Source organism: Sinohyriopsis cumingii, chromosome 16 (genome assembly GCF_028554795.1).
Source record: "Sinohyriopsis cumingii isolate HCF-2022 chromosome 16, ASM2855479v2, whole genome shotgun sequence".
Taxonomy (NCBI): Eukaryota; Metazoa; Mollusca; class Bivalvia; order Unionida; family Unionidae; genus Sinohyriopsis; species Sinohyriopsis cumingii.
The window spans coordinates 12,280,957-12,297,002 of record NC_142976.1 but is presented as its reverse complement, the minus strand read 5'-3'; the positions used below and the strand labels follow the sequence as shown (position 1 = coordinate 12,297,002).

The 16,046-nt window shown below is 41.8% G+C and overlaps 1 long non-coding RNA gene across 1 annotated transcript in view; it reads left to right on the top strand.

Annotated features, from left to right (window-relative positions):
* The window catches only part of LOC149779953 (uncharacterized), a 56,055-nt gene that overhangs the window by 15,110 nt on the left and 24,899 nt on the right, over positions 1 to 16,046 (top strand). Inside the window, exon 2 of the long non-coding RNA XR_016414966.1 lies at positions 15,123 to 15,237. This is a non-coding gene — a long non-coding RNA (uncharacterized LOC149779953). The remainder of the gene's footprint in view (positions 1 to 15,122; positions 15,238 to 16,046) is intronic.

The following is a 16,046-nucleotide window of genomic DNA, read 5'->3' as shown; positions in this document are numbered from 1 at the left end:
CGTACGCCTGAGTCAGCCAAGGCGTTCCTAACTGTTTGGCTAAGACTTGCACTTGCGATTTATCTCGAGGGCTTTTAAACAAGACCACGTAATGCGCATTGAGACTGATGGTGCGATGGGCTTTACTTTGTTGAAACAAATTTTGGGTGATGTAAACGACACTGGCATTACGGTGATGCCCTTTGCGCGTGAACCACAATTTAATTTCTTCTTCGTCTTCTCCTAACATGTCGTCGAAAATGACCAAATGGGTTTGACGGGAGTCAGAGACGATGCCGTCGTCTTCTTTAGGAATGCCTTCCACAAACACGATGGAATCGCCTTGACTTTCTCGCAAAAGGCTGTACGCCGATTGCCACTCTTTGTAACACCACACGATCCGTTGAGGTGGCCGATCGATCAAATGATGTTTATGTTCGATCAAACGTTTGACGAATTCGGTTTTGCCTGAACCGCTAGGTCCAGCAATGAGCATGTTAAAGGGATGGCGAAGATACAAAGCCTCCCAACTGGCACGATCTAAGTGTTCGTCGATGACTTTGACAGTAGAGGAAGAGGGAGCAGAGACAGCAGAGGTAGCCATGGTGTGAGAAATGTCACTTGTGACACGAAAAACAAACAAGACAAGAGTTTATATACTTTTTTCAGAACACGTTTATTGAATGTTTCAAATATGAACACGAAAGACAAAAATACATACAACCCAAATAGTGATGTACAGGAATATAAAACACAGCAAAGCGATCAAAGTGGAATATAAACAAGTGTCTGTACAACATGTTTTGGGTAACCAAGATGTCCTAGGGACAGTGTGTAATGTTCTTACAGTCTCTACATGAGGTATTGTCACACAAGTGTCCTCCCGGAATGACCTTTCAGGAATGTCCATGACAGTCCTGTCCTGAAGCGAGTGGTTGTTCTCGGTGACCGGTTCTTCTAGCACCGTCACTAACACAGGTTGAAAAGTAACTTTTTTCCTTGAACAACTCTTGTGCATACTGGGCCACTTCTTGGGTCCAAGCCTCAAAACCCCCCTTTTTCCAGTCACGAACATCTGTCCAATGAGGGTGTAAGTCACAAGCTACACACACATCGTCATACACGTCTTGGGTAGCTAAAAGTTGACGAATCTTTTTTTCCTGTTGAGGTCGAGAAGTATCCAGATGAAACCGCAAGGCTTTGAGCAAAAGGAGTTTTTCGTGACCATTTAAGGCCATGGAGGTGGTAAGTACTGATCGTAAAGAGTCCACAAAGAATCGGCTGGTAAACGAAATCCCAGAAAACAAGTCACTAAGACACACACCACTTGTCGTCCCAAATTGAATGGATACAGTTCTTGTAATAATCGATGGTAATGATCCACGGTTTGAATATGGTCATTGAGTTCCTTCCACGGAATCTGTTGGATGACATACGACATAAGTCGTGGCATAGCTGCCTGTTTTTATAGTCTCTTTGTTTCGAAAAGAATACACGTACTTTCTAGCCAGTGATCTTCGTTCTCCAGTTGGGAATGTAAATCTTACATACTGTAACCGAAACGTCAGAGTTCGATTAGAAGTTTCCTCTTCCGCTAAGTAGATTCCACGGAAAATATGTTGGTAATCCTTTACCTCGTCTTCCTCAATGGGTTGCTCTAGGTGAATCTCGAAGTAACCAAAATGATCAACACGTAAATCATCGGGGGCCTGGAAGTATTGAACAAGGTCTGACCACTGAAACAATTTCTGACGAATCAGTTCTCTTATACCCTTCAGGTACCAGTGGTTAAAGATCTGGTGACGTAACGGATGCAATTGTTCTTTACGTTTCACTTGTATTTTGACCAGCTCTCGGTAAATGCGTTCTCTCAACTCCACAGGCAAAGCACGAATGTTCTCTTGTAAAGTATCCATGAATAGGTTATACTAAATTCTCTTTGGTCTGACACAAGAAATGTACTCTTTGCACAAACATGGTTTTAATTCATTGTCAAATCTAAATCGTTTCACCACTAATCTACACATTACAATTCGTTCAGAAGTTTCCTCTTTCACCAAGTTGACATTGTGTGAAAGATGTTGGTAATTCGTTAACTCTTCCTCTGGAATTCGATGCAGTACGTTTACAATGTAGTAGATAGAATCGTCAATACCAAACCATTCCTTTTTATAACCAAGAGGTCGTTGATGAATGTCTGTCCAATGGAACACTTTCAACTCAATCAGTCCTTGTATAGCCTGAAGGTACCAGTGGTTCAAACACCGGTGACGTAACGGATGCAATTGTTCTTTACGTTTCACTTGTATTTTGACCAGTTCTCGATAAATGCGTTCTCTCAACTCCACAGGCAAAGCACAAATGTTCTCTTGTAAAGTATCCATGAACAGATTATTATGGTAAGAAGTTACTTCAATGTCTCGGTCCCACTAAGGGTAAGTAATGACAATTCGGTGACCATCGAGCATGTTCTACGTAGGCCGAATCTTGCGGTTCCCAGTGGTGAAGTGACACACTGCAACTGAAGCACTTGACTTTATCTCCTTCGCCCAAGTAGAAAAATCCGGCTCTGGCTAATTCTTCGGGGGTCGGTCCTCCCAGATACTTAGGCCATTTTCCTTTGAACGATTGAAGACGATTTTCAAAGTCGCAGTATTCCGACAAACGCACAGGGAACGAATATTCGTTTTTCACAGGTTCGTTTCGATGAGGGTTGAGTGACATGGGTAGGAGTTTGCTCAGGGCTGGATGACATCCGTAGGGAGGTAGACGTGAAGGTGAACATTCCCCTTTAAAACGAAACCCAGTAAAATGTCCAAGAGGACGAGCAGCATCGCTTTCGCATCCCACAGGTTTGACACGCACAGCATCACTTTCCATGATAGGGGTAGGGGCACTAAAGTTCCCATGATGCTTTACGGCATCGCTCAGGTCACAAGGTACAGCATCGGTCCCATCGCAAGGCTCACAATCGCACTCGTCTGCAAACTCCGTTACGCAATTACAATGGTAACCACATGGACAATCGCAGTTTCCTTCCGGACATTTTCCGTCGCAATGTCTGGGTCTTATCCATCCAATATTAGTCACACTAGACGAAGATACAACTTTTTTACAATCCCCAAACTGGAACGATGTCTCTTTCAAAGTATTCATCTTGTTCGCTCGGTCTTGGTAGTCACAATGAACTATCGATCTTGCCTAGGGTTCCTTTTTATATACAGACCAATACCGACGTGACCGTACGGTAAGGTGAAATGATTGGGAAGTCGAACTCGCTTCTGGTATACAATTTGATAGACTTTTTCCAAAGGTCGACTGACGATGTGGTGAGTGGGTAAACGTACAATCTTGTTCGGTTGGTGAGTGGTCACTTTAAAGTTTCCATCCTCTCCCGATTGCAAGGCTTCTTTCAATACCCCAAAGTTGACCACTCGACTGGTACGATAATTCAGAGTCAGTCCTTTCACTTTGCACGTCGTGTGCACTTCTCCTTGTTTGTCCCGGTATTCGTAGCCGTAATTTTTGGGACCGCCACTGACGAAACTTAGAATCTTGTCGTCGGGATGCTCGTCTGTCCAGGCTCCTAAACGGTCTCCTTCGATGTTAGGGTGATGTTGAATCGGGTGATGGATGTAAATGCAACTGTCCGTGTCAAAGTACAGGACGCGTTCTTCTAACAGTTCTAAAGCTTCGTACAATTTTAAGCGAGCATGGGCTGTCACGTAAGCCGCAATGATGACATTTCCAAAAGGGTCGTCTTGTACAAAGTCCAGATCTTCTTCGTAATTGACCAAGATCAAATTCTCTCGAACGACGTCCACGTGTTTCATGTATTTGGTTTTGTCGTGAATCATCTGGAAGTAGCGGGAAGGTTCTGTCAAATATTCCGTCTTGGGTAAACACGGTCGTTGTGCCATTTTACCCCACAAGCAATTTAACATCACTTTGGCAAACGATCGCCTGCCTTCGTTTTTCTCGATGTGGTCTAAAGTGATGCCTTCTTGTTCGTAGTATTTCTCTTTGAATTTTATTTGATTTTCGGGAGTGTGACACCAGGAAGGATAGCCGCTGGCTTCTTGCTTCAGTTTCAAAAAGGCATCCACGTAGTCGGCGAAAATGCCTTTCTGAGTAGGGTCACCCTTGCGGTATTGTTGTGTCTTGGGAAAGTGGCAAATTTCGTACACTTCTAACAGTTGGTATCCCATGTCCAGAGCTTTGAACAATTCTACGCTGACCCAGGTTCCCGTCAAGGCACGTTCTTCCTGGCTGTGCTGACAAGCTTGGTCTTGGTTGCACGTTTTGGCACAAGTACGGCACAAAGGAAACATCAGTTTGCCTTGACAATGGTGAGGTAAGACGGGATGGTATAGGTTCGTGGGAGGCAAAACTTTGCACTTGATCAAGCCTTCGTATTGTCGAATGTTTTTCAGGTCGATGTGTTCCGTCAGCAATTGCGGGTGCCCTACGGGAAAGCGACAATATTTGCACACGTAGGGATACAGCGAACACACGTCCAAGTATTTGATTTCTTCTCCTTTCTCTTCGTCGGCTTGGTACAGCAAACAGGTGCCATTGGTCCTTCCTCCGTACAAACTATCCCTCGGGTTCAGGGGGTCCATGAACTGGTAACTTTCCACGAGGCGTTTAAACTCGGGATCGGTTTTCATACGGTGATCGTACTCGTGTTCCCACATTTCCACCACTTGGTATCCTTGCTGTTCTAACTTTAGGCGCCGCTGACAAGTGTCCTGGTACAAGTCTTCCATGGTTCGTTGCAAAAACTGATTTTTAGTGCCACGGTCAGGGTAACAGACGGGACATCCGTGAAATAAGCAACCGTTAAACTCGTACACGATCTTGGGGTTTTCTAAGTCCCAACCATCGAGCGAATACGTTCCGATGGTCTTTTCGCCTCCTCCGTTGCGGGCATGCTGAATCCACTTGTCTTCCTTGTCGCACAAGTAATGTAACCAACGTAGGGCTTTGACCGAGTATTGACGTTTGACAAAGTGGGTCGTTTGAGGACTGATGACAGCCACGGTGTTTTCAGGCATGAATCGTTGTCGATACACTAAGGAACACGCTTTGGCAATGGTGCAAGCTTCTTTCAAAGGATCGACCCCTCCGTGTTCCATGAACAGTTCTCGAAATTTTCCACAGCAACGCCGTAAAATGTCCACGTCGGAACGACAATACTTTAACATTTCTTCCTGAAAGTCGAAGGGGTCAGAGGCGTGAGCCTGATACCAAGCGTAGAAAGCTTCTCGTTGTTCGGTACGCATGTTGTCGGGGTCGTAATAGTGAGCCTCAGGTAAATGGGGTAGAACGGCGTGTTGATTGGCTTCCGTATTGAAAAAGTGTGGAAAGTACCCTTTAGCCATTTCTGTCATTCCAAACGTTTTAGGCATTCGGCTCAAAGGCATGGCCAAGTAGCTCATCGAATCTTTAAACTGTACTTGTCCCACTTGCATGAAAATGATTTTGGCTCCGTTCAAAGTGACTTTAGGACGTTCGGTGCCTTGTTCCGTATAGTATCTGAGAAGAAACTGTCCATCGTATCCGGAGAAATTGTGAGCCATCACTGTGGCATGACGATGACAATCTCCGTAAAGTTCGATGTCCTCTTGGCTCCACGTCTTGTCGATGGGGTCTAAGACCCATTGGGCAAAATCGGCTAACGTGTTTGGTCCCCGAAAGATTTTTTCACGCCCTCCAGGAATCTTGCTGCAGTGAGGGCAATGACTGAAGATAGGTTCTTGAATGCACTTCTCGCACGCTCGATGAGCCACGCAGAAATTAGGAATGTGAATACCGGTCTCTTGCATGCATTCGAAATCGAAAAAGATGAAATTGCCTTTCTTCTTGTGACTGTCCTCTTTCTCTGGTGGGGGTTGGTATTTTTGCACGTAACATTGGTGTTCCAAGTCCACGATGTGGTGACAAATGTGACATTTTTTCTTTCCTGAACATACGTGTGCCTTGGTATTATTGGTACGTATGACTTGTCCACACGTAGGGCACAATCTCAGGAGTTGACAAGCGCATTTCTTCTGTGAACCTTGCGTTTTCAGATGTTGTTGGTAACAAGTAGGGCTAACAAACGTGCGCAGACAAGTCGAACAAGGCACTTGTTCTTCGCTCAGACAGGGTAAAGAGGCCAAACATCCTGAGCATTTCAATCCACAATGCTTGTGTTGCTCTCGATTATTATAACCATGGTCACATTTCTCACAGTAATAACTGTATCCCAGGAATCCGGTGATACTGGTAATCGTATCGAAATGGTCATCGTGATAATAAACATGAATGTATTTTCCGTCCTTAAAATGTTGGCCTCGAAACAACAGAGGCCCGCGCATTTCTTGAGGGTGCACTTTTAAGGTGTAGCGTGGAGCTAGGGCATCTTGCAATTTTTGCATCTCAGGAATGCCACAGGGTGTGTCTTTGGACAGGCCGGCTTGTTGCAACAGGAGTTCTGCTTCGTTTCGTTGTTTGGCTCGATGGGAACGTTGAATAGTGTTCCAGGTTCTTTTCCATTCTACCGTGTCGTTCTTGTCGGCATAGGTTCGTCCCACCACGATGGCACGGGCTAAACACATCTGGTCATGAGAGTTGTTAATTCGGACGAGACTCTTTTTGGTGTTGCGAAGGTCGTCCACCAATAACATCTTTTTGCGTCCAGTTCCTTGAGGAGGAGAGACGTGGGTCATGTCCAATGTGGCTTTTCCATCGGTGATGTCAAACTGGTCATTAGATTGTTGCACGTGTTGAATCTTGTCCATGACTTTGGAAGCGGTCAATTCTGCAGGGGTGCTAAACTCGATCCAAACAGGGGATTTCAAACCGTCGTGTTGTATGGAAAGTCTCAAGCGATCGTCTTCTTTGGGTTGACATTGCTGCTTGAGTGCAGTGAGCAAAGAATCCCACACCTCAGTGATGAACACTTCTGCTTTCTCTAACGGCACTTCAGCCTTGAAATCTTTAAACTTCACTGTGTATTTGTAAGCCGTGGTTCTAAATTTTCTAGAGGAGCGCTTTTCCGTCTCTCGAATGGAATAGTACTTTTCAGGGTTGACTAAGGGTGGTGAACTTGGTTTAGAGGGTTCGGATTCTGGTTCACTCATGTCCTCTTCAAAATCACTGGCATGAATTTGTGCCAAGATTTCAGCCCTGGTACGAGGCGATAGATCACGTTTCTGCCTCTTACTTTCTTCTTCTTTCTTCTCGAATGAATTAGATCGTTTCATCTTGAAAGCAAAAAGTCAAATGACTCAAGTTCAAACACCATGAGCTACTTTATAGTCATAGCAGACCAGCGTATATAAAAGGGTGCGTGTCTTGTCCTTTCACTATTCATTTCACTCTCAAGCCGAGCACAACGATGGAAGAGACTAACCAAATCGAACGTTTCGTCAGAGCTTTGCGAGGGGTCATTAGAAAATTCTCTTCAGACCAGCCTACGGACTATTCTCCTTCCTTTAGAGATAAAAGTCAAGATACTTGCTATATCTGTCAGAAGAAAGGGCATTGGTCTTCAGAGTGTCCAGACCGTCAAAAAAGAACAAAAACAGGGACTAAAAAAGACAAAAGTCAAGATACCTGTTATTATTGTAAAGAAAAAGGACATTGGTCTCCAGATTGCCCAAAAAAGAAACAAGAGGAGTCAGAAGAAAAGAGGGATTCTTCAGAAGAAGAGAGGGATTCTTCAGAGGAAGAGAGGGATTCTTATGAGGAAGAAAGAAGACAGGTGAAGAAAAAGAAACAGGAGAAAAAAAGAAGAAGGGAAGAAAGCGAGGAGGAAGAAGAAGAGGAAAAGAGTGTGACGGTGAAAAAATTCAAAAAACAGAGAGACTAAACAAGGAGACAGAAGAAGTGAATGAACTTTTAATTAAAGTGTTGTGTTGTGAATTGTGAATTGGATTGTAAAAAAATGGAGAAAAGAATAAATTAATGATATAAGGTAAGTGTCTTTGAGTTTTGATTTCAAAAAAAAGAAGCTACACTCACGCACTCATACACAGACACGTACTATAAGGGTAAAATGGGCTGTTGAATATTTTTTTGAGTTATTGGCAATTTGAAATTGTATTTCTTTTCGAGAAATGTGGGTGGCCCTGAAAAGGGCCTTTTTCGGTGCAGGGGTGAGTTTAAGCAATCAACTTTAACTGCCTTAAGCCTTTGCCACGGCCAAGGCCTACTTCTGGACTACGTAATGATGATGATGATTGAGTTGAAATCACTAAGGGTGGTACGGTAGGCTTAGTCACAGGGTTGACGTGTTTAGCTCGGGAAGGTCGTATTCTCTTCGGTCGTGATAAAGAAGTCTGATACATTTGTTTCAGACTTCTTAACTCCGCTAAAATGTCCAACAGTACCGTGACCGTTTGATTTTCACCCTCTTGTTTCTTTGCTGCTACTTCTTCTTGCTGTTGCTGCTGTTGTTTTTTTCTTACCTCTTCTTCTTGTTGCTGTTGCTGTAGGAGAAAAGCCTGTTCCGCTTCCTTTTGTCGTTGTATAAATTTCTCCAATTCTTCTTTCTGTCTCTGTCTAAAATTCTCCACTTGCGGTAATGAAGAAGGTAACGAAGGTTCCGGAACAAATTCTTGCGAAGAGAGAAAATCCATAAAATCCCAATTCACCTCTTCTGAAAGTAAGTCCGGGTTCCCTTGGGCAGTCTCCCCTGCTGGTGCACCCCAATGGATCGTTTTCTGAGTTTCCGTCATGTTGAATCACTGTCGCATAGATTGACTGCACACAAGCGCTAGCAAATCTATATTGACTACGTGACGTCACAGACTGCTCTCTTCGGATTGGATGCGGCTGGCTGAATTCTGTAACGCGTGTTCGGATTGGTGAATGAACTCAATTCGTTTCAATCCTACCTCTGCCTATAAATAAGCGCCGTTCACTGCATTGATTCACCTGTTTCTCGGAGCCTCAAGATGTGGACCGATGTTCAATCTTCAACCCTTGTGTCAACAATGATGTTCAGGACGGACATGCTCATGTATGTCCGGTCGAAGTGGACTGTTGTTGATAGGACAGATACAAGTCTATGGATGAGGAGAGTTTATATAGAAAGACAAGGATGTCTGAAGAGGGTACTTGTGTATGGACCGGCAGTTAGAAGGAGTTTAAGAAGAAGAAGAAGATGTGAGAGATGCCATCTATGTTAATATTAATATTAACATAAACCCAAAGGCCCTTTTCAGGGCCAGCCATATTTCTCGAAAAGAGATAGCCTTTCCATTGCCTACCCCTTTTTAAAAAAATTTAAAAAAAAAAAAATCCCATGTTCCATTCCCCTTGTCCCTAAACAAGCCCAAACTCTATTCCCCATGTTAAATTCCCCTTGTACGTAGAGTGACCCACGATTTATCGCCATGTTAAATTCCCCTTGTACGTAGAGTGACCCACGATTTATCGCCATGTTAATTCCCCTTGTACGTAATCTGACCCACGATTTTTCGCCATGTTAAATTTCCATTGTACGTAATCTAACCCAGGGGTGGTCTGTAATGCTAATTCCCATTGTACGTAAAGTGCCCCCCTTCACTACTAAGGTACATATGAATTAAAATTGAGCCTGTATGTTTTTCCATTTAACAACGCTTGTATAATTTTATAATCATGTCTACATTCTTACATTCTACATATTTCTTGTTTTTCTGTTTTGAAATTATCGTTCATAATACATTTCTTCAATTACTTAAATCTTTTATTTTTATAAAGAAATGCGTTTGTGTTCTTATTTTATTTTAAAATTTGTAAACAATTCTCCAGTTGTGGGCATATCCTTTGATTGATGTCGACGTTTTTACGTGAAATCTGACCACGCCATCTTAATATATATATATATATATATATATATATATATATATATATATATATATATATATATATATATATATATATATACTGTTAGCACTACACAATATCGTCCACCGATATCAACTGGAAATAACTGAGCCCGGGATTCGAAGAATCCATTGTGACACAATCAATTCTGTACATGATATTTATCAAGGATGGTGCTGCCAACGCGAATTCATTCCTTCATCGACTCTTGGCAACATCATGGCAGGATATTGTCTGAAAAGAGTATGGTTACTTTTAATCGCGGTTGTATTTTTAATCACACTACCATAGTATATTAAAATAAACATGTACTCGAGATTCATTTCAAACTATCTGAAGCAGTACGAAGACACGCTGGTGGACGAGTCCACCACATTAATATGAGTATGTCCAATACCAGGACACGAACGAATATCACCAATCTCAATGCGAGAACCCACCAAAAACTCGATAGACCGGACGAGGATGTGTATTTGCTTCAACATAAAGCCATTTTTACTCACTGCGGTGAGTACTGAGTTTTCAGCAACTGCAGACATGTTTCCGCTAGCTGGTGTTGGTAACTCCGATGCTCTCAACAGAGCCAATTTCAGAGCAAATTTTGTTTTCGCGCGTAATGGTACGTACAATGCTGATTTTCCACCAGATGCAATATCACCGATATCAGCTGGGAAATTTACATGATGATTCCCTTGAGCAGTATTTTTGGAGTATGTCGCGATATTCATACGGTGTTCAGAGGAGTCGAGCACGCGCTGATTCTTGAATGAGATTCGCTGCGCAGTACATGCACCGATCTTTAGCATCCGCTGATGGCCTGTTCATCATGACGTTGTTATCGCTGTGGATGCCTATAGTTAGGTCGATAAAATCACCACCACCCCCTGATGATATTTATTCTAGCAAGACGTGGTCACGGGCACTCAAATTTCGATGAAAGATTTCGCGGGGTTGTAACCCATTTTCCTTTTCGATGTTTCCAAACATTCCGAACATCTCAAAGATTCCCGGGCGGCTATCAAGATCCGTTTGACTATTAGTGATCCTGGTGTGTTCCGCGTTGGTGACGTCTGACCGGTTCTTGATGCTAGACGTGCTTAACTGAAAAATTAATGTGGTGGTGTTAAGCATTTCTACCGCTGTTTCAGAGACCGGAAATGGCAGACATCTGTGGCTGGACGGTCCGAAATGTGGATAGTCTAAGCAATTTTATAAAACATGCCATAAAGACATCGCGGGCCACAACGTGGCAATTAAAACGCGGCTGACACAAGCCTCAACGTGGCCACCAACGCTTTGCTGGTTTCATTACCAGCATGATAGTTACCTTCGTCAGAACGTTTGCACCTAAACTGCTCACTTCGGTGCTACCGCCACTCGCTCTCTCAGATGCTTCAGGAGCGATGGCTGGGGATATCCAGAAAGCGGTATTAGGAAACTGTTTCCCGCAACGGTGTTTCCCGTGCGCATCAGAAGCGTATGACTGTCATATCAGCTCGAGGTTTCCTTACTCCATATAAATGATATAGCACATGTTTTAATATAACCATGCCCTACCTGTTAGTAGGAGTTACTTTGACGCTGTTGCAATAGAAGCACGTTCAAGTAGCACCACGCGGTAAAAGACTGATATCTGTTAAACTCGGTGCGCATGCGTTAACTGGACCATATCAGCTCATGGTGACGTAACGCCACGACGCATCGATAGCAGGACATGCCACTGCTGGCAAAGGTATCGTTATCCGATTATCTGCATCTCAGTTAGCAAAGCAAGGAGGTTTTATCAGTTCCCAGCTGGCCGGTCTCGCCGGATTGTTAATTCCAGGGATACTAGGCATTGGAAGAGGACGCGGTCTAAAAGCGTTTAAAAAAATAAAAAAGGGAGAAACGTCTTATCTTACCAGGAAGTCGCCACAGAGGTAATGTTCAATTTAATTCACGTAAAATCATTTGATGTGGATGGAGATATTTGTTTTTTTTGAAGGGTAAAACCAACCTAATTCCTGATTAGTTAGTGTAACCCACGTGACCCTGTTTACAGTTGAGATTATTAATATGCGACGCTATGATAATAATTTACGTAAGAAATGTTTAGTGCAGAATTTGGTATTCTTAGTAGTACACTCCACTTTGACTTTGTTCAGTTGTATTGAGATGATTCGTTTATTTAATTATATCATTCGCTGGAATTACAGTGCTCGAACCACGAAGGCATTTGGATACCTATAGCTGTTACGGAATTACTGTGAATTCATTTAATGACATTTTGGGAGTCTATGATAGTGATTCTTCTGTCCTGCTGGTACATCGGTAAAATACAGAACATCATTCGGAATACAATTGAACTCATTTTGATTATTCGATACTTTTGGACTTTATATAATTATTTAGGACTTTTAAGGATTTAATGTGCCAAACTGACTGTTATTTTTACTTTTTCACTTGGTTTAATAGACAAATAAATTATATTTTCAGTTTTAAAAAAAAACTTGCTAGTTTTCGCTCTTTTTCGTTAATTATTTTAGTACCATGGAATCGTAACAGGAAGTTGGGTTCCTCGTTTCGGAATTTGATTTTGATTTGAATATTTTGGAGAGATTACATTTGTTTGGGGTTTTTTTATATAAAATTTAAATTCCACTTTGGTTTGAACTTTTCTTTGTCCCTGGTATTTAAATTTAACGTATTTTTGAAATGTATAGTGAGATCAACAAGCTTTCACCATGACACATCAAGAAGAGGACTTGGTTTCCTATCCTACCCAGGAAGGGTTAGATTCCTTAATAAAGAACGTTGCTCGCGCTTGCCAAACATTATGATCTTTTGAAGCGAAGCCTTCTTTAATGAGCAAAAGATAAAGAATCTCTTCATAGATTTGGTGAAAATGGGTATTCTTGATAAAAGCGTTCTTGGTTTGGTTAGAAGTCTTCATTTTATTCGGACACGAAATTAAAGGAATCGCAGTTTAAAAAACCAAGCTGAAAGTGGCGTTAAGAGAGCTGCAGCAGGTCACAATGCAACTGCTAAAAAGATGAAAGAGACTGCAAATGAAAATGCAAATGAACAGAGAAAAGGAAGAGATACAAATGCAAATACAGATGTAAGCAACATACATGCAAATGCAGAAGGAAGCAAGAAAAATGCAAATGCATAAAGAAAAGATTGAGAGAAAGATAACTGCTAAAGGAAGTGAGAGAAATGCAATTAAATTTAAATTAGAACTGAAAAGGGCAACTCTCTATGTAACAAGATAACCGGGTGGGATATTTCGGATTGACAATAGAACACGTTTTGACGACACATATATATGGTTTAATGTGGTGATTTATATGAGCAGTAGATTATGAAGATGTGTGCGTATTTATAATCCAAATATTGGATTTATTTAACAAAACGCACAGATTCAAAGATGGAAATAAAAATACGAATAAATTAGTTCAGTAACACAAAAAACACAGGATAAATGATTCACAAATGATTCAATAATAGAAAGATGCATATAGTTCACTCAGTAAACGATGTAAGCTTTTTACTCATAGTAAAAATGTATTCGCTCAGGTAGCGAAATTATGTTGCTGAACACAAGAACGGATATACCATCTATCTTTCCAGTCCTGAATGATACACTGGGTCTTACTAACCCAAAATTAGCCTACAGCTAATAAAATACATGTATGGAGATACACTCCGTTACCCGTGCACCATATCCGCTCCACAGCTCCTACGAATCAATTTCACAACTGCTACAAACTCCGGACCCTCGGAATACTATGATCACTCGGAATATTAGACCCTCCGGACACTCCAAATATTAGACCCTCCGGACACCCTGGTCCTATGACGGCTCTACGGCTGGGTCACCTTAGTCACTCTTGACATTAGACACTCCGGACACTAAACATTAGACACTCCGGCACCTTAAACGCTCCGGACAAACGGACGTTTCTAAACTCAGACAACACCGGACACCCCGGATATTCCTACCCTCAGACAGCTGAAAATATACCCGATACAGTGTACTAAACTTGATACAGACATAATAACGTAAGGACGTCATACATGGTAAGTTATAAAGATTATATTATTATGGCAGTTACAAAATGGCAGGTTCAATAGTAAACCTAATCCTGCTCGATAAGACTATAGTAAACAATTCTTCAAAAAAAAAATGTAGCTTTACATTAGCAATATAAATCCTGTACTACGTTGCAGCAAGAATAAAAAAAAATGCACGCATTATGCTGTATAAAGAAAACTATATAACAAACATGCAAAGGTAAATATGGTAATACACTAGTTATCACTTTAAACCGAAAAATTACCTACCCCTACAGCTGGAGTTGTGCGAATCCTTTAAGCAGGCCGCTTGCTGACAAAAACCATTAGTATTGTAAAGACCCTTTACATGCAGTAAAGTATTTATACGTTTAGACTTTTCGTTTTGCCGTATCGAAAGCACCTTGCATGTGTGGCATAGGACGAATCGTACTCACGATTTCGAAATACAATAGACCATATACATAATCACCCTCGGGTATCGTTGTACAGCGAAAAAACGAAAACCCGAGTACATGTATTTAATGAATAACATTTACACCATTCCGTGACACTATACACAATTCCATGTTTTGCTGCTAACTAAATATTTGGTTTGTACCCGTTTTTAAAGAAAAGGAGGTAGACAAATATTTTTATCATTGTGAGAAAATTGCTGAAAATTTGAAATGGGCATCAGAACACTCCACTTTTATTATTACAAAGTGTATTAACCGGCACAGCTAATAAAGTCTACACTTCGCTCTTGGTTGAACAGAGTGATAATTATGATCTGGACAAGGAGTTTGTCTTGAAGGTTTATGAGTTGGTACTTGAGGCCTATCATCAAAGGTTTAGAAATGGTATTAAAGAAACTAGTCAGACTCATGTTGAGTGTGCACAAGAGAAGGAACAACTGTTTAACAGATATGTGTAGAGCCAAGAAGGTTGGCAACGATTGCGATAACCTTAGACAAGTCATATTGATAGAAGAGTTCAAGAGTTGCGTCCATCGTGATGTTAAGCAGATGACTATTCCTTGACTCACAAAATTGAGTTTTGTCCCAAAATTGTAATGTCAGCAGCATTTTGCAAAACTACAATTACTGTCTCCCCCGAGTAGTTCCAAATCTCACTCTGACACAGCTATTAGGAATCAAACTTCTGATTAGCCTAATCAGAACTCCTTATCTTTTCCTACGTGTACTTATTATGAAGAAAGGGCACGTTATTTCTTATTGTTGCAGGTTGAACATGGGCAACAGAATACAGAGGTTGTTCGGATCCTACATTTCGGTCAACGGTGAAATCCAGGACTATCCAAATACAAAACGGCACTTCTAGACGGCATATGTCCAGACGGTAATTTGGCGAACAATTATTGCATTTTCTTTGTTATGTCACAAACTGAACGAAGTGTGTCGAGCTGTTTTGAAAATTGAACTATTCTTGATTACGACTGGCTTAAGTTGGAAACTAGCAGGCGCAATTAGGATAAACTAGCAGTCTTGGAACTACCAAGGGGTGCGGTCTGGTGTCTTCCCTTGTGATATTGTTACAGGTTAGAACCCCCATCCCTTGATTCATGGACGGGATACTCCAAATTTTGTTTGTAACGAACCACTGTGGTTCAGCGGGTAGCAGGTGGCGGGTAAGTTCAGCTAGTTCAGGGGTGGCGGGTAAGTTCAGCTAGGTCAGCGGGTAGAGGGTATCGGGTAAATTCAGCTAGCTCAGCGGGTAGCGAGCGGAGGGTAAGTTGAACTAGTTCATAAACTATACCATTTAAACAGCGCTTGAGGGGGCGGGACTGGCGGGACATATAATTTCTTTATAGACAGAGACATAGACATATATAACACATACAACATACAAACATACACCACTTTACAACCGACTAAAACAAGTTTAGGCAAGAAAGCAAATCTGTTCGAGGCATACGAGTGGCCCTGAAAAGGGCCGTTGGTTCTTCTTCTATTTTCTCCACTTCTTGCCCCATCTTCTCACTTTCTTAATTATTCATTTCTTCTTCTTTTCCCTCTCTGGCATCCAATCAGGATGTCCCGTGGATCTAAACATTTCCTGCACCTTTATCCAGTTTTTCTTCAATCGTTCAAAGTCTTCTTTTTTCTTTATGTTGTCTTTTTCCTTTCTCTCCTTTGCCCAGTTATATT